The 7,900-nt window shown below is 46.1% G+C and overlaps 1 protein-coding gene and 1 long non-coding RNA gene across 12 annotated transcripts in view; one reads left to right on the plus strand and one right to left on the minus strand.

Annotated features, from left to right (window-relative positions):
• FEZ1 (fasciculation and elongation protein zeta 1) overlaps window positions 1–4,340 on the minus strand; it is a 51,174-nt gene extending 46,834 nt beyond the window's left edge. For 5 of the 11 annotated variants that reach the window (XR_003722316.2, XR_003722314.2, XM_028832702.2 and 2 more), the window contains exon 1: window positions 4,225–4,340. The gene's annotated coding sequence lies outside the window, so the exon portion shown is untranslated. Of the gene's footprint in view, window positions 1–3,937 lie in introns of all 11 variants that reach the window. The other 6 variants (XR_003722317.2, XR_003722315.2, XM_077960831.1 and 3 more) reach the window with 2 other exon arrangements.
• Window positions 3,231–4,947, plus strand: LOC717002 (putative uncharacterized protein MGC39545). Its single transcript, XR_013404365.1, has 2 exons — window positions 3,231–3,726; window positions 4,604–4,947. It is a non-coding gene; the product is annotated as a putative uncharacterized protein MGC39545 (long non-coding RNA).
• Window positions 4,948–7,900: the final 2,953 nt, after the last annotated feature.

Below are 7,900 nucleotides of genomic sequence, written 5' to 3' on the forward strand. Positions count from 1 at the left end.
GCTGGGATTAAGTTGATTATCACTGCTTTAAAACATATTCAGAGCATTTACTGTTTGCAAAGGCAACATGATAGGACCTTTGAATACAAAAATAAATACAAGTAGCACCATATCTTGGAAAGAAGGCAGGCTCAAGAGCCAACAGATCTGCCAGTGGCTTGCTAAGTGACAAGCATCGTTGGGCCTGATTTCCTCATTTGTTTTAAGGAAGGTGTTGGTACAGCGTTAACATATTTAGGAGTTAATTTTAATAAATCAATAATTTAATCATATTTATTGAAATAATGTTTATTTAATCCAATATATCCAAAGTGTTACCATTTCAAAATGTAATCCACAAAAAAACGAATGAGGTGGTTTTTATTCTTTTTTATACTAAGTCCTTTGGAATCCAGTGTATATTTTCCATTTACAGTACATCTCGCTTTGGACTAGCCACATTTCAAGTGCTCAACAGCCAAATGTGGCCTGTGGCTACCGCAATGGACAACATAGCTCTAAAGCAAACACAAGTAATTGCCCATCAGGGGTTCTTCATCTTCAGTACATAGACCCCTGCGGGCTCTTTGAAGGTAACTATATTTCAGTGAAATTGGTTTCCTTTACAAGACTAAGTATTTTATTTTATGCATTTAAAAACATTATTTTGAGAAGGAGCCCATAGACTTCTCCATACCACCAAAGGAGTTCATAGTGCAAAAAAGATTAAGAATCCCTGAGCAACAAAAAAGTGAGATTAGAAAAGATGGCAGAATGAGGTAGAGAGTACAAAAGGTTTTACAGCCCAGGAATTTGTGTTAAGGCAGTACTCTGTGATGGTTAAGAGCATAGGCTTCGGGTTCCTGTCCTGGTCCTATCACTCCTAACTGGGAGACTTTGGGCAAGTTATCAGCCTCACTGTGCCTCAATTTCATCATCTATAAAATGGAGTTTAAAACAGTGCTTCCCTTGAAGATTACTTTTTGGACTAAATGAGATCATCTTTGAAGTGATAACTACAATGTGTGGAATATAGAAAGCATCCAATAAATATCAATCATTCTAGGAAAAACAAAGCTGGGCACGGTGGCTCACACCTGTAATCCCAGCAACTGGAGAGGTTGAGGCAGGAGGATTGGTTGAGACCATGAGTTTGAGGCTATAGTGAGCTATGATCACACCACTGTATGCCAGCCTGGGTGACAAAGTGAGACCCTATCTTTAAAAAAAAAAAAAAAAAAAAAAAAAAAAAAAAAAAAAAAAAAGTAAAAAACAATTCTAGGAAAACCAGGATAGCTTACTTACATAGAAATGTGATGCGGAGGCTGGGCACGGTGACTCATGCCTGAAATCCCAGCACTTTGGGAGGCCGAGGTGCATGGATCACCTGAGGTCAGGAGTTCAAGACCAGCCTGGCCAACACGGCGAAACCCCATCTCTACTAAAAATACAAAAAAAAAAAAAAAAAAAAAAAAAAATTAGCCAGGCATGGTGGCAGGTGCCTGTAATCCCAGCTACTTGGGAGGCTGAGGCAGGAGAACAGCTTGAGCCCAAGAGGCGGAGGTTGCAGTGAGCGGAGATCACGCCATTGCACTCCAGCCTAGGCAACAAGAGCGAAACTCCATCTCAAAAAAAAAAAAAAAAAGAAAAGAAAAGAAAAAGAAAAAAAGAAATGTGATGTGGGAGTGCTTCAGGTAAAAGCAAAATTATCCCTGCCATGATATTCTCTGTGCAATGCTTCAATGTGCTTATCAAACAAGAGAACTATGCTGAAAGGATTTTAGCATCTTTTTTACTAAGGCTTTTTTTTCAATTCATTTGTTCAAAGGTTCCTGGATCATGGGTCCCATTTTACAGAGACATGAAAGCTAATCAGATAGTGTTGCAGGTATTTACACTGCCTTTAAATGTGTACTTTTCTCTGGGAATGACAGGGGAGAACCAGGTGGTGACACCAGTGGGGTTTCTGATTTGAAATGACACAGTCTATAGGATTAACCAGCAACAAGAGGCCAATCCAACTAGAATCTAGGACTAAGACTGAGTTTTGAGTGTTGGCAACAGGAAGAGGTGCTGAAAGCACCTATCCTCAGCCCGGGCAGACTGTAGAGAAAATGGATTCATCTAGAAAATTATAAAAGACAAAATGAATATCACAGCTCTAGGGTTCAGACATATGCTCATTTGAAACAGTCCATAATATAGACTGATTGTTTTTTGTCAACTCATTACCCAAGAGCCAAGAAGTGCTGCATGAATGACCATCTGGAGATGAAGTTAAAGCGAAAGCCAGTGCTGGGAAACTAAAGTCACTCAACATCCAAACTGAACCCAGCATTTGTGGAAAGACCCCAGGCTGTGGCACAGGAGATGAGAGTCAGGCCTGCTGACTGGACCCACTATAGCCTCTAGGAGGGCTCTGTGGATTGGGGCTGGCAGCACGTCCTTAGATGGTGACCCTGCCTTCCTTCCTTTAGCCCACTTTCTTTCACCCTCCCCTCTTCGCGGAGTGCTTTCATCCTTCAGTTAAAATGTCTGAAACAACCTTATCTTCCATCCTGGCAAGCTTGCCCCGTCCTCATTCATAGCTCATCTGGGAGCCCTCCTTTCCTTAAAGAAGGATTAATACAAGTGATAGTTTATTCCCCTTAGACTTCCAAGATTAAAAATAAATAAATACATACATGAAAATGGCAGAAAGAAGGAACCATGGGAGGGTCGCCTTTTCTTTCTCTCTTTACCACAGAACAGAGCGCAGGACTATAGTTGGATTGTCCTACAATCTATTCCATTTATTTTCACTCCCAATAGATGGTGTAATTTGGAAAAGAAAAGACACTCACGGGGCTTAACAGAGATCCAGTAGGAAACGCGTAAACGTCTCCCTGCAGCACAATGATGCACTGGCTGCAGCTCCGGGCTGCGGTACAAATGCTCAGTCCCTTGCTTTGCTGAGCTGACCCGAGTGGAGCGGAGCGGTGGAGATCTCACCACGCTAACCCCGCTGGGCCTGGGCACCTCCACACAAGCCCCATTCCATCTCCTTCTTCCCATCACTTGCTCCATAGATCAATTGATTCCGTGCCTCCTCGTCCCCCACGTCCGTCCCTAAAACCTGCCCTGCACTGATCCACCTTCAGATTTCCCACTGCTCCTCCGCGGAACCCAGCCAGTGTGCATGTTTGTGCACATTTTGACAGAAAGGGTATTTCGTTGCATATGGATCAGCAACCCCTTCGCGGTTCTGCTTGCTACCCTCCCCCTCCTCCCGCTGCTCCATTCACCTCCATCTCAGATCTCCCTCCTCCCCCCGGTCCGGTGGGGTAAAGAAAGGCTCCTCCAGGCAGCACAATGGCTGGCGCTCCGAGGAAGCCGGACTCATCCCGCGCAGGCCGCACACACACTCCACTGCCCTCCTGGTCAAACAAGCCCGGACACGGGAGAGGGGTGGGAGTCGGGGATGCCTAGCGGCGGGGAGGGAAGGGATAGGCAAAAGGGAAGAAGAGCGGGCTGTGATACCCCCTCGACGCCGTCAAACACTGCTCCCCGCGCTCCAGAGCCGGGGGCCCACCCGACGGCAGCGCGCCCCGCCACCGCGCCGCCGCCCCGGTCCCTTCTCCCGCCCGTCTGTAGTAAAACAATCGCTCCCCCGGCGTCAGCGGCCGCTGCCAGCGGTTCTGACACTGCAGGAATGCGCGGACTGGGGAAGGCTCAGCACTCTGGGGAGGGGCACGAGCGGGGTCGGGGGTAAGTTCTTAGGGACAAAGATGATGTTGGGGCGTTTACGGTGACTGGACCAGATAACGGTCCCGGGACCAGGCACCGACCCACTGCCCCAGCGCGATCGGGCGGCGTTCCCTTCCTCCCCCAGCCCCCATACCGCGCCGCCTGCCTTCACACGCGCGCACACACGCGGGCACAAACACGCGGACGGACACACACACACACACACACACACCCCAGGCCTGGCTGGAGGGCCGATGCTGAGATGATACTGGAGGAGCCCATCATCCCACATCTCCCGGGCCTGGCGCTGCGTCCCAGCTGCGCTCCCCGAAGGGCTGGGCAGGAGAGCGACGGCCTCCCGTTGTTCCTTTCCAATCCCAGGATGGGACGGGGTGAGGGGCGCTGTGGCGACCCCAGACCGTCCTGTCAGAGAATCCCGGGGCCTCCTTACCACCCCCACCAGACCCCACCCCCAGCAGTGGGTCGGGTCCTAACTAAAGTCGACCCCCGCGACGGCACCTGTGCGGGTCCTGGCGGAGGGAGGCGGATCCCGGGGCTCAGCCGGACACCCCCATCCACGGGCCGCGGGAGCGGCCGGAGCGCAGCGCAGCGCAGCGGAGAGCCAGCTAGCCAGCGAGCGCTCCCCCCGCAGCTCCGGCGGCGCCCGGCTCCGCTCCCGCCTCCACCCCACCCCCTCCCTGCGCTCGTGCCCGGGCTCCGGGGGCGCGCCCGCGCTCGGGCACCCACCCAACTGGCACGCGCGGGAGCTGGACGTCATCCCCTAGTTAACATTCATAGCCTTCCTCTGAGCACGTGGGCCTGCCTTTATTAATATTTATGCATTTCTGTTTCTCTCCTCTTTAACATTGGTCTTTCTGCTTCCCTCATGAATATTCAGAAGCTCCAAGATGAGCGCGTGCAATAACTATCAACATGGATACCTCGCAGAGCCTGACACTAGCTTCTGGATAAAATGCAGGCGATGGCTGCTGGCGGATGCCGGCAGACACACTCAAAGGCCCTCTTGGACTTTCTGAGCTGCCCATTCTCCTCTACTAGAGGCTGAGGCGGGCAGGCCCAGCGACGTCTCCCAGCCCCAACTGAGTTCCGACCTCAAGCCAAAAGTGAGGAGGCCGGCAGGAGAGCTTTTCTCACCCAAAGATGCGGGGTGGGAGCTGGATCCAGCTGAAAAATCTGAGTGAGAAGGTTTCAGGCCCAGGAGGACTTGAGATAATACAGGAAAATTCAAGAGGCTGAAATAAGAAGGGTCCCTGGGGTCTTGTGAAAAATTATTCATTTATCATGTCTACTGTGTATAGGCCTGTGCTTATAGAAGCTGTCAATAAAAAGTCTCATAATTCATGGATACACACAACTAAGAGCACAAGAACTGTAATTATCGAAGGAAGGCACTGGAAAAAGCATGTCGGCTTGGAGAACCCCAAGTACTTTTGTCTGATTACAAAGTACCTCTGGGCTGAACTAAGAACTTCAACTGGAAGGGGCAGGGAGCTTCTCTTTTGCTGGTTTATGCATTCATTCCACAGACATTTCAACCATGAGAAGGATGGAAACAGGAATAATGTCCCAATGAGATGAGAAGAAGCGTTGGCCTATTTGCCTTTGTGGGAGCAATAGACAGAGGATGTCTTCCTGTAAGAAATCATAAGGCCAGGCACAGTGGCTCACACCTGTAATCCCAACATTTTGGAAAGCTGAGACAGGAGGATCACTTGAGGCCAGGAGTTCAAGACCGGCCTAGGCAACATAGTGAGACCACATCTGTACAAAAAAAAAAGTAGCCAGGCATGGTGACCCATCCTGGTAGCCCCAGCTACTCTGGAGGATGAGGTGGGAGGATCGCTTGAGCCCAAGAAGTTGAAGCTGCAGTGCACTCCAGCCTGGGCAACAGCAAGACCTTGTCTCAAAAATAAATAAATAAATAAATAAATAAATAAATCACAAAGAGTAGCTGGTTAAAAGACCCCTAAATCTCCTTTCTTGGGATCATACCCAGTTTTGTGACCTTAGGTTAGTTAACTTCCCTGTGGCTCATTTCCTCATCTGTAAAATGAAGAAAATAATAGTGCCCCACTCTATTGTGTCCTATTGTGGGATTAAAGGAATGAATATAAGTAAAGTACTTCCAGGTATATTAGAAGGCACTATACGTAGGTATGTGTGTGTGTGTTTTTATATATATATGTCTTGGCTAATTTGAGGCCATCTTTTGTCTAGATCTTCAGAGCATGGGACAAACAGGTTTGAGAGAAGCTTGTGAAGTACTGAAAGTGATACAGAACTTGGTCTTGAACTGGTGACCTTGTTAGTTATCCTCTCTGAGCCTCAGTTTTCTCATCTGTAAAATGGTGATGCCAATATCTGCTGTTGGATGCCAATGTCTACTACAAAGTTGTTGTTATGCATATTAAGTAATATAATGCGTGCAAAATGCTTAGCACAGTGCCTGGCATATAATAAGTAACCAATTAGTGGATTCTGTTGTTATTTTTGTGAGGCTATGAAGAAACTGAAAGTTGAGGACATCTAGGCTAGGTACCTGGGATGAGAAATCCCTGAACATTAGCCCAGTTATTCTTTCAGCAAACACTTATTTTATTGTAGTAAGATATATACAACATAAAAATTACTATTTTAACCATTTTAAGTATACAAGTCACTAGTATTAAACACATTCACATTGTTGTGTAACCACCACCACTATTCATCTACAGAAATTTTGTTATCCATACAGAAACTCTGTATCCATTAGACACTAACTTCCCAGTACTCCCTTCCCCAGCCCCTGATAACCACTATTCTAATTTTGTCTCTAAGAATTTGACTATTCTAGGTACCTCATATAAGTGTAATCATACAATATTTGTTTTTTGTATCTGACTTATTTCACTTAGCACAATGTTTTCAAGATTCATCTCTGTTGCAACAATGTCAGAATTTCCTTTCTTTTTAAGGTTAAATAATATTCCATGGTATGTATATACTACATTTTGTTTATTCATCTGCCCATGGACATTTGGATCGTTTCCACCTTTTGGCTATTGTGAATAATGCTACTAATTTGTCATGAGATTAGAGTGAGAAAGAAAGGATAAAAAAAATAATGCTGCTATCAACATTGGTGTACAAATTCCAGCAAACATTGGTTGCATTCTATGACCTAGGTTAGAAGTTGGGGAGCTAAAATGAAGGCATGCTTTCAGGAGGTTCCATGTTTAGTACGTTGATTTCCAAACTCTGCTGCTTAGAACCTGTGGTGGATTGAATGGTGTCTTCCTAAAATTCGTGTCTACCTTCAGTAGGTAGCATGGCCCTGCTGACAGCTTGATTTTGGACTTCCAGCCTCCAGAACCATGAGATCACACATTGCTCCATAAGATCATTTGTTATGGCAGGCCTAGGAAACTAACACAAATTTTGGTAGTAGAAAGTGGGGTGCTGCTGTAGCAAATACTTAAAAATGTGCAAGTGGCTTTGGAACACGGTAATGCAAAGAGGCTGTAAGAATTTTGAGACACATGACAGAAAAAGCCTATATTGCCCCGAAGAGACTGTTGGTAGAATTACAAATATTAAGGGCAATTCTAGTGAGGCTTCAGAAATGAGGAGACTATAGAGAAAGTTTCTATGGTCATAGAGAATACATGTATTATCATAACAAAATAGAAATATGAATGTTAAAGGTGATTCTGGCAAGGTCTAAGATGGAAATGAGGAACTGTTGTTAGAAACTGAACAAAAGAGAAACTTTTTTATAGAGTGGCAGATAACTTGGCTGAATTTTGTCCTGCTGTTGGAAGGCAAGTAGAACTTATAAGCAATGAACTTGTATATTTAGCTGAGATTTCCAGGCAAAATGTAGGAGATTTGGCCAGGTTTCTCCTTGTTGCTTATAGTAAATTGCAAGGAGGAGTAACTCACTCCTAAGTAGTGAGTTACACAGGAGACCAACATGGTTTCTGAGAATTTTATACCAACAGAAACACTGTCAGCCTGAAATGAAAAGGACAGAGATAAAATGAAGGACAAGTCTTAGACCTCTGAAATTCCACAGGCAGAAAATAGGCTGATGCATGTTCTTGGCAGCAAACATGGATTATCCTTCAAGAAAAAGAAAGAATGACTCTTAGGATGGAGCCCACTGCCTTGGATCCAGAGGAAGGAGCATCGAACC

The sequence above is a fragment of the Macaca mulatta genome, chromosome 14, assembly GCF_049350105.2.
Source record: "Macaca mulatta isolate MMU2019108-1 chromosome 14, T2T-MMU8v2.0, whole genome shotgun sequence".
Taxonomy (NCBI): domain Eukaryota; kingdom Metazoa; phylum Chordata; class Mammalia; order Primates; family Cercopithecidae; genus Macaca; species Macaca mulatta.